The 8,908-nt window shown below is 40.2% G+C and overlaps 3 non-coding genes and 4 pseudogenes across 3 annotated transcripts; all 7 read right to left on the bottom strand.

The window, feature by feature from the left end:
- Window positions 1–9: 9 nt before the first annotated feature.
- LOC133398363 (5S ribosomal RNA) lies at window positions 10–128 on the bottom strand. The gene has a single exon (XR_009767796.1). It is a non-coding gene; the product is annotated as a 5S ribosomal RNA (ribosomal RNA).
- A 1,170-nt stretch (window positions 129–1,298) lies between these two features.
- On the bottom strand, window positions 1,299–1,417 carry LOC133398364 (5S ribosomal RNA). The gene has a single exon (XR_009767797.1). It is a non-coding gene; the product is annotated as a 5S ribosomal RNA (ribosomal RNA).
- Window positions 1,418–1,920: 503 nt separating this feature from the next.
- LOC133398359 (5S ribosomal RNA) lies at window positions 1,921–2,029 on the bottom strand (annotated as a pseudogene).
- Window positions 2,030–2,545: 516 nt separating this feature from the next.
- Window positions 2,546–2,664, bottom strand: LOC133398344 (5S ribosomal RNA). The gene has a single exon (XR_009767791.1). It is a non-coding gene; the product is annotated as a 5S ribosomal RNA (ribosomal RNA).
- Window positions 2,665–2,980: 316 nt separating this feature from the next.
- Window positions 2,981–3,089, bottom strand: LOC133398350 (5S ribosomal RNA; annotated as a pseudogene).
- A 510-nt stretch (window positions 3,090–3,599) lies between these two features.
- On the bottom strand, window positions 3,600–3,718 carry LOC133398347 (5S ribosomal RNA; annotated as a pseudogene).
- Window positions 3,719–7,628: 3,910 nt separating this feature from the next.
- On the bottom strand, window positions 7,629–7,747 carry LOC133398352 (5S ribosomal RNA; annotated as a pseudogene).
- Between the last annotated feature and the right edge of the window lie 1,161 nt (window positions 7,748–8,908).

An 8,908-nucleotide genomic window follows, 5' to 3' on the forward strand; every position in this document is an offset into this window, starting at 1 on the left:
AAGTGAAAAAGCTTACGGCACCTGGTATTCCCAGGCGGTCTCCCATCCAAGTACTGACCAGGACCGCCCCTGCTTAGCTTCCGAGATCGGACGAGATCGGGCGTTCTCAGGGTAGTATGGCCGTAAGCCACATGGTTACCTGAAAAGCAACATTTTATATTTAAAAAATATCATATTTCGCTTAAAAATATCTCGAGCGGATCGCGTCATCTTTATTCTCCAATTGTTGGCTGGTCCATTTTGGATTTTTTTTGTGTGGATGATGCGATCTTTGAGGTCCACACAATAATGTGCAATAATTACGAATCATTTAAAAATCCATACCTTTGTATCCTTAGCCTCGAGCCAATTAAAAGCACTGATGTGATAAAATTGTGACGTATCACGTGATACTCATATATATATATATATATATATATATATATATATATATATATATATATAGATATATATATAGAGATATATGTGTGTATTTTATTTTTACTGTCGGAAAAGGAGAAACGGGATGTTTAAAAAAGGTACTTGAAGATTCTGTCTCCTAATAAAGAGACGGTAAATCATAAGAGAGAGGATGACTGCATTATAATTTAGGTCAACCACCGATAAGAAAACGATTCCACGAGAATCTAAAGTGAAAAAGCTTACGGCACCTGGTATCCCCAGGCTGTCTCCCATCCAAGTACTAACCAGGTCCACCCCTGCTTAGCTTCTGAGATAAGGCGTTCTTAGGCTAGTATGGCCATAAGCCACATGGTTAGCTGAGAAGCAAAATTTTATATTTAAAAAATATCCTATTTCGCTTAAAACTATCTCGAGCGGATCGCGTCATCTTTATTCTCCAATTGTTGGCTGGTCCATTTTGGATTTTTTTTGTGTGGATGATGCGATCTTTGAGGTCCACACAATAATGTGCAATAATTACGAATCATTTAAAAATCCATACCTTTGTATCCTTAGCCTCGAGCCAATTAAAAGCACTGATGTGATAAAATTGTGACGTATCACGTGATACTCATATATATATATATATATATATATATATATATATATATATATATATATATTTATATATATTTATAGATATGTATATATATAGATATATATATTTCGATATATGTGTGTATCGATTTTATTTTATTTTTACTGTCGGAAAAGGAGAAACGGGATGTTTAAAAAAGGTACTTGAAAATTCTGTCTCCTAATAAAGAGACGGTAAATCATAAGAGAGAGGATGACTGTATTATAATTTAGGTCAACCACCGATAAGAAAACGATTCCACGAGAATCTAAAGTGAAAAAGCTTACGGCACCTGGTATTCCCAGGCGGTCTCCCATCCAAGTACTAACCAGGACCGCCCCTGCTTAGTTTCCGAGATCGGACGAGATCGGGCATTCTCAGGGTAGTACGGCCGTAAGCCACATGGTTACCTGAAAAGCAACATTTTATATTTAAAAAATATCATATTTCGCTTAAAAATATCTCGAGCGGATCGCGTCATCTTTATTCTCCAATTGTTGGCTGGTCCATTTTGGATTTTTTTTGTGTGGATGATGCGAACTTTGAGGTCCACACAATAATGTGCAATAATTACGAATCATTTAAAGATCCATAGCTTTGTATCCTTAGCCTCGAGCCAATTAAAAGCACTGATGTGATAAAATTGTAACGTATCACGTGATACTCATATATATATATTTATAGATTTGTATATATATAGATATATATACATCGATATATGTGTGTATCGATTTTATTTTATTTTTACTGTCGGAAAAGGAGAAACGGGATGTTTAAAAGAGGTACTTGAAGATTCTGTCTCCGAATAAAGAAATGGTAAATCATAAGAGAGAGGATGACTGTATTATAATTTAGGTCAACCACCGATAAGAAAACGATTCCACGAGAATCTAAAGTGAAAAAGCTTATGGCACCTGGTATTCCCAGGCGGTCTCCCATCCAAGTACTAACTAGGCCCGCCCCTGCTTAGCTTCCGAGATCGGACGTTCTCAGGGTAGTATGGCCGTAAGCCACATGGTTACCTGAAAAGCAACATTTTATATTTAAAAAATATCATATTTCGCTTAAAAATATCTCGAGCGGATCGCGTCATCTTTATTCTCCAATTGTTGGCTGGTCTATTTTGGATTTTTTGTGTGTGGATGATGCGAACTTTGAGGTCCACACAATAATGTGCAATAATTACGAATCATTTAAAAATCCATACCTTTGTATCCTTAGCCTCGAGCCAATTAAAAGCACTGATGTGATAAAATTGTGACGTATCACATGATACTAATATATATAGATATATATCTATATATATATCTATATATATATATATATAGATATATATATATGGAGATATATGTGTGTATCGATTTATTTATTTACTGTCGGAAAAGGAGAAACGGGATGTTAAAAAAGGTACTTGAAGATTCTGTCTCCTAATAAAGAGACGGTAAATCATAAGAGAGAGGATGACTGTATTATAATTTAGGTCAACCACCGATAAGAAAACGATTCCACGAGAATCTAAAGTGAAAAAGCTTACGGCACCTGGTATTCCCAGGCGGTCTCCCATCCAAGTACTAACCAGGCCCGCCCCTGCTTAGCTTCCGAGATCGGACGAGATCGGGCGTTCTCAGGGTAGTATGGCTGTAAGCCACATGGTTACCTGAAAAGCAACATTTTATATTTAAAAAATATCATATTTCGATATATAGATATATATTAGATATATAGATATATATCTGTATATATATCTCTATATATATATAGATATATAGATATATATATAGAGATATATGTGTGTATTTTATTTTTACTGTCGGAAAAGGAGTAACGGGATGTTTAAAAAAGGTACTTGAAGATTCTGTCTCCTAATAAAGAGACGGTAAATCATAAGAGAGAGTATGACTGCATTATAATTTAGGTCAACCACCGATAAGAAAACGATTCCACGAGAATCTAAAGTGAAAAAGCTTACGGCACCTGGTATTCCCAGGCGGTCTCCCATCCCAGTACTAACCAGGCCCGCCCCTGCTTAGCTTCCAAGATCGGGCGTTCTCAGGGTAGTATGGCCGTAAGCCACATGGTTACCTGAAAAGCAACATTTTATATTTAAAAAATATCATATTTCGCTTAAAAATATCTGGAGCGGATCGCGTCATCTTTAGTCTCCAATTGTTGGCTGGTCTATTTTGGATTTTCTGTGTGTGGATGATGCGAACTTTGAGGTCCACACATTAATGTGCAATAATTACGAATAATTTAAAAATCCATACCTTTGTATCCTTAGCATCGAGCCAATTAAAAGCACTGATGTGATAAAATTGTGACGTATCACATGATACTAATATATATAGATATATATCTATATATCTATATCTCTATATATATATATATATATATATATAGAGATATATGTGTGTATTTTATTTTTACTGTCGGAAAAGGAGAAACGGGATGTTTAAAAAAGGTACTTGAAGATTCTGTCGCCTAAAAAAGAGCCGGTAAATCATAAGAGAGAGGATGACTGCATTATAATTTAGATCAACCACCGATAAGAAAACGATTCCACGAGAATCTAAAGTGAAAAAGCTTACGCCACCTGGTATTCCCAGGCGGTCTCCCATTCAAATACTAACCAGGCCCGCCCCTGCTTAGCTTCCGAGATTGGACGAGATCAGGCGTTCTCAGGGTAGTATGGCCGTAAGCCACATGGTTACCTGAAAAGCAACATTTTATCTTTAAAAAATATCATATTTCGTTTAAAAATATCTCGAGCGGATCTCGTCACCTTATTCTCCAATTGTTGGCTGGTCTATTTTGGATTTTCTGTGTGTGGATGATGCGAACTTTGAGGTCCACACAATAATGTGAAATAATTACGAATCATTTAAAAATCCATACCTTTGTATCCTTAGCCTCGAGCCAATTAAAAGCACTGATGTGATAAAATTGTGACGTATCACGTGATACTAATATATATATATATATATATATATATATATATATATATATATATATATATATATATATATATATATATATATATATATATATAGATATATGTGTGTATCGATTTTATTTTATTTTTACTGTCGGAAAAGGAGAAACGGGATGTTTAAAAAAGGTACTTGAAGATTCTGTCTCCTAATAAAGAGATGGTAAATCATAAGAGAGAGGATGACTGCATTATAATTAAGGTCAACCACCGATAAGAAAACGATTCCACGAGAATCTAAAGTGTAAAAGCTTACGGCACCTGGTAGTCCCGTTAGGGGTCGCCACAGCGCGTCATCCTTTTCCATGTAAGCCTATCTGCTGCATACTCCTCTCGAACACCAACTGCCATCATGTCTTCCCTCACGACATCCATCAACCTTCTCTTTGGTCTTCCTCGAGCTCTCTTGCCTGGCAGCTCCATCCTCATCATCCTTCCTCCAATATACTCACTATTTCTCCTCTGGACGTGTCCAAACCATTTAAGTCTGCGCTCTCTAACTTTGTCTCCAAAACATCGAACCTTGGCTGTCCCTCTGATGAGCTCATTTCTAATTTGATCCAACCTGGCCACTCCGACAGTGAACCTCAACATCTTCATTTCCGCCACCTACAGCTCTGCTTCCTGTTGTCTCTTCAGTGCCACTGTCTCTAATCCATACATCATGGCTGGCCTCACCACTGTTTTATAAACTTTGCCCTTCATCCTAGCAGAGACTCTTCTGTCACATAACACACCTGACACCTTCCTCCACCCGTTCCAACCTGCTTTGACCCGTTTCTTCACTTCCTGACCACACTCACCATTGCTCTGGACGGTTGACCCCAAGTATTTAAAGTCCTCCACCCTTGCTATCTCTTCTCCCTGTAACCTCACTTTTCCCCCACCACCCCTCTCATTCATGCACATATATTCTGTTTTACTTCGGCTAATCTTCATTCCTCTTCTTTCCAGTGCATGCCTCCATCTTTCTAACTGTTCTTCCAGCTGCTCCCTGCTTTCACTGCAGATCACAATGTCATCTGCAAACATCATGGTCCACGGGGATTCCAGTCTAACCTCATCTGTCAGCCTATCCATCACCACTGCAAAAAGGAAGGGGCTCAGGGCTGATCCCTGATGCAGTCCCACGTCCACCTTAAATTCTTCTGTCACACCTACAGCACACCTCACCGCTGTTCTGCTGCCCTCGTACATGTCCTGTATTATTCTAACATACTTCTCTGCCACTCCAGACTTCCGCATGCAGTTCCACAGTTCCTCTCTGGGTACTCTGTCATAGGCTTTCTCTAGATCTACAAAGACACAATGTAGCTCCTTCTGACCTTCTCTGTACTTTTCCATCAACATCCTCAAGGCAAATAATGCATCTGTGGTACTCTTTCTAGGCATGAAACCATACTGTTGCTCGCAAATACTCACTTCTGTCCTGGGTCTAGCCTCCACTACTCTTTCCCATAACTTCATTGTGTGGCTCATCAACTTTATTCCTCTATAGTTGCCACAGCTCTGCACATCACCTTTGTTCTTAAAAATGGGCACCAGTACACTTTTCCTCCATTCCTCAGGCATCTTCTCACGCACTAGAATTCTATTGAACAAGCTGGTCAAAAACTTCACAGCCACCTGTCCTAGATGCTTCTATACCTCCACAGGAATGTCATCAGGACCAACTGCCTTTCCATTTTTCATCCTCTTTAATGCCTTTCAAACTTCCCCCTTACTAATCATTGCCACTTCCTGGTCCACCACACGTACCTCTTCTACTCTCCCTTCTCTATCATTTTCCTCATTCATCAACTCCTCGAAGTATTCTTTCCATCTAGCAAGCACACTGCTGGCACCAGTCAACATATTTCCATCTCTATCCTTAATCACCCTAACCTGCTGCACATCCTTCCCATCTCTATCCCTCTGTCTGGCCAGCCTGGATAGATCCTTTTCTCCTTCTTTAGTGTCCAACCTGCCATACATGTCATCATATGCCTCTTGTTTTGCCTTTGCCACCTTTACCTTTGCCCTGTGTCGCATCTCAATGTATTCCTTTCGCCTCTCCTCGGTCCTCTCAGTGTCCCACTTCTTCTTAGCTAACCTCTTTCCTTGTATGATTTCCTGTACTGTGAGGTTCGACCACCAAGTCTCCTTCTCTCCTTTCCTGCCAGACGATACACCAAGTACTCTCCTGCCTGCTTCTCTGATCACCTTGGCTGCAGTGGTCCAGTCTTCCGGAAGCTCCTGCCGTCCACCGAGAGCCTGTATCACCTCTTCCCGAAAAGTTGCACAACACTCGTCCTGTCTCAGCTTCCACCACATGGTTCTCTTCTCTGCCTTTGTCTTCCTAATTTTCCTCCCCACCACCAGAGTCATCTTACACACCACCATCCTATGCTGTCTAGCCACACTCTCCCCTACCACTACCTTACAGTTGGTAACCTCCTTCAGATTACATCGTCTGCACAAGATGTAATCCACCTGTGTGCTTCTACCTCCGCTCTTGTAGGTCACCCTATGTTCGTGCCTCTTCTGGAAAAAAGTGTTCACTACAGCCATATGCATCCTTGTTGCAAAGTCTACCACCATCTGTCCCTCCAAGTTCCTTTCCTGGATGCCGTACTTACCCATTACTTCTTCATCACCCCTATTACCTTCACCAACATGTCCATTACAATCTGCACCAATTACGACTCTCTCTGTCTGGGATGCTCAGAACTACATCATCTAGCTCCTTCCAGAATTTCTCTTTCACCTCTAGGTCACATCCTACCTGTGGGGCATAGCCACTAATCACATTACACATAACACCCTCAATTTCAAATTTCAGCCTCATCACTCGATCTGATACTCTTTTCACCTCCAAGACATTCTTAGCCAACTCTTCTTTTAAAATAACCCCGACTCCATTTCTCTTCCCATCTACACCATGGTAAAATAATTTAAACCCTGCCCCTAAACTTCTAGCCTTACTGCCTTTCCACCTGGTCTCCTGGACACACAATATATCAACCTTTCTCCTAATCATCATGTCAACCAACTCCCGAGATTTTCCTGTCATAGTCCCAACATTCAAAGTCCCCACATTCAGTTCTAGGCTCTGTGTTTTCCTCTTCTCTTTCTGCCGAAGAACCCGCTTTCCACCTCCTCTTCTTCTTTGACTTCGACCCACAGTAACTGAATTTCCAACGGCGCCCCGCAGGTTGACGGCGCCGGTGGCGGACGTTGTTAACCCGGGCCACGACCGATCCGGTATGGAATTCTTTGGATGAACGCTCATATTTGTTTGGCAAGGTTTTAAGTCGGATGCCCTTCCTGACGCAACCCTCTGCATTTATCCGGGCTTGGGACCGGCCGACAGTTTGCACTGACTTGTGCCACCCATAGAGCTGCATTAATATATATATATATCTATATATCTATATATTGATATATATATATAGATATATGTGTGTATCGATTTAATTTTATTTTTAATGTCGGAAAAGGAGAAACGGGATGTTTAGAAAAGGACTTGAAGATTCTGTCTCCTAATAAAGAGACGGTAAATCATAAGAGAGAGGATGACTGCATTATAATTTAGGTCAACCACCGATAAGAAAACGATTCCACGAGAATCTAAAGTGAAAAAGCTGACGGCACCTGGTATTCCCAGGCGGTCTCCCATCCAAGTACTAACCAGGCCCGCCCCTGCTTAGCTTCCAAGATCAGACAAGATCGGACATTCTTAGGGTAGTATGGCCGTAAGCCACATGGTTATCTGAAAATCAACTAGAGGACTCTGCATCTTTTTGCACAATTGTTTTTTGTCAATGTCTTTATGTCTTTATGTCCCAAAAGTGTTCTGTAAATTGACTGTTTGTTGTACTAGAGCGTCTCCAACTACTGGAGACAAATTCCTTGTGTTTTGGACATACTTGGCAAATAAAGATGATTCCGATTCTGATTCTGATTCATATTTTATTTTTAAAAAATATCATATTTCGGTTAAAAATATCTCGAGCGGATCGCGTCATCTTTATTCTCCAATTGTTGGCTGGTCTATTTTGGATTTTTTTGTGTGGATGATGCGAACTCATTCTCAACACTACAAATGTGTGATCAGATCATAGATTTTGAAAAGAAAAAACACTCGAGAATTTGAGAACTTGCACGCTGCCAAAACTCAGACAAGAGCATGCAAAATCCTCTTGGACCCTCCAGATCCTGGTCACCAAATCTTCAGAAACATAGTCATCTTTATTTGCCATGAATTTCCAAAAAACACACAAGGAATTTGTCTCTGGTAGTTGGAGCAGCTCTCGTACGACAACAGACAGTCAATTGACAGAGAACACTTTTGAGACATAAACACATTGACAAAAAACAGTCACTGAGCAATTAAGGGTTGCTAGTTATCTGGTAATGCAAGTAAAAAAATTTTTTACAACTGTGCAAAAAGATGCTGAGTCCTCTCGCATTTAGAGCAGTTCGAAAGACTAATATTGCAATAGTCCGGTGAAATGACCATTGTGCAAAGTTGCGCCGAGACTTCAAGCGAGTCGGGCGATAATCTGGGACAATGTTTATTGTGCAAATGTTGCAGATTCTCTTCAATCAGTGTGCAATTGGAGCAGATGTTATGAGCATGAGTGGCCAGTATTGGTCAACAACAGATATGCAAATAGTGCAGCGTGGCGAGACTACTACAGTGAGTGCACGAGTAATATATAATTGTCTTCTTCCAGCTCCTTCCCCCAGGTAAGTGCGATCAAACAATGCAAACTAAAACTAGAAGACATTCCAACACCTTCGTCCCGCTTGCCGTCAACTTCTTAAACAGTTCACTAACAATTGCATTGTAACATGCTGCCAATTTGTCTTGAGATTGTTGTCCCATCTCTGTCGGGCCAATTATACATTATCCGTGC

The sequence above is a fragment of the Phycodurus eques genome, unplaced genomic scaffold (assembly GCF_024500275.1).
Source record: "Phycodurus eques isolate BA_2022a unplaced genomic scaffold, UOR_Pequ_1.1 contig_89, whole genome shotgun sequence".
NCBI lineage: Eukaryota > Metazoa > Chordata > Actinopteri > Syngnathiformes > Syngnathidae > Phycodurus > Phycodurus eques.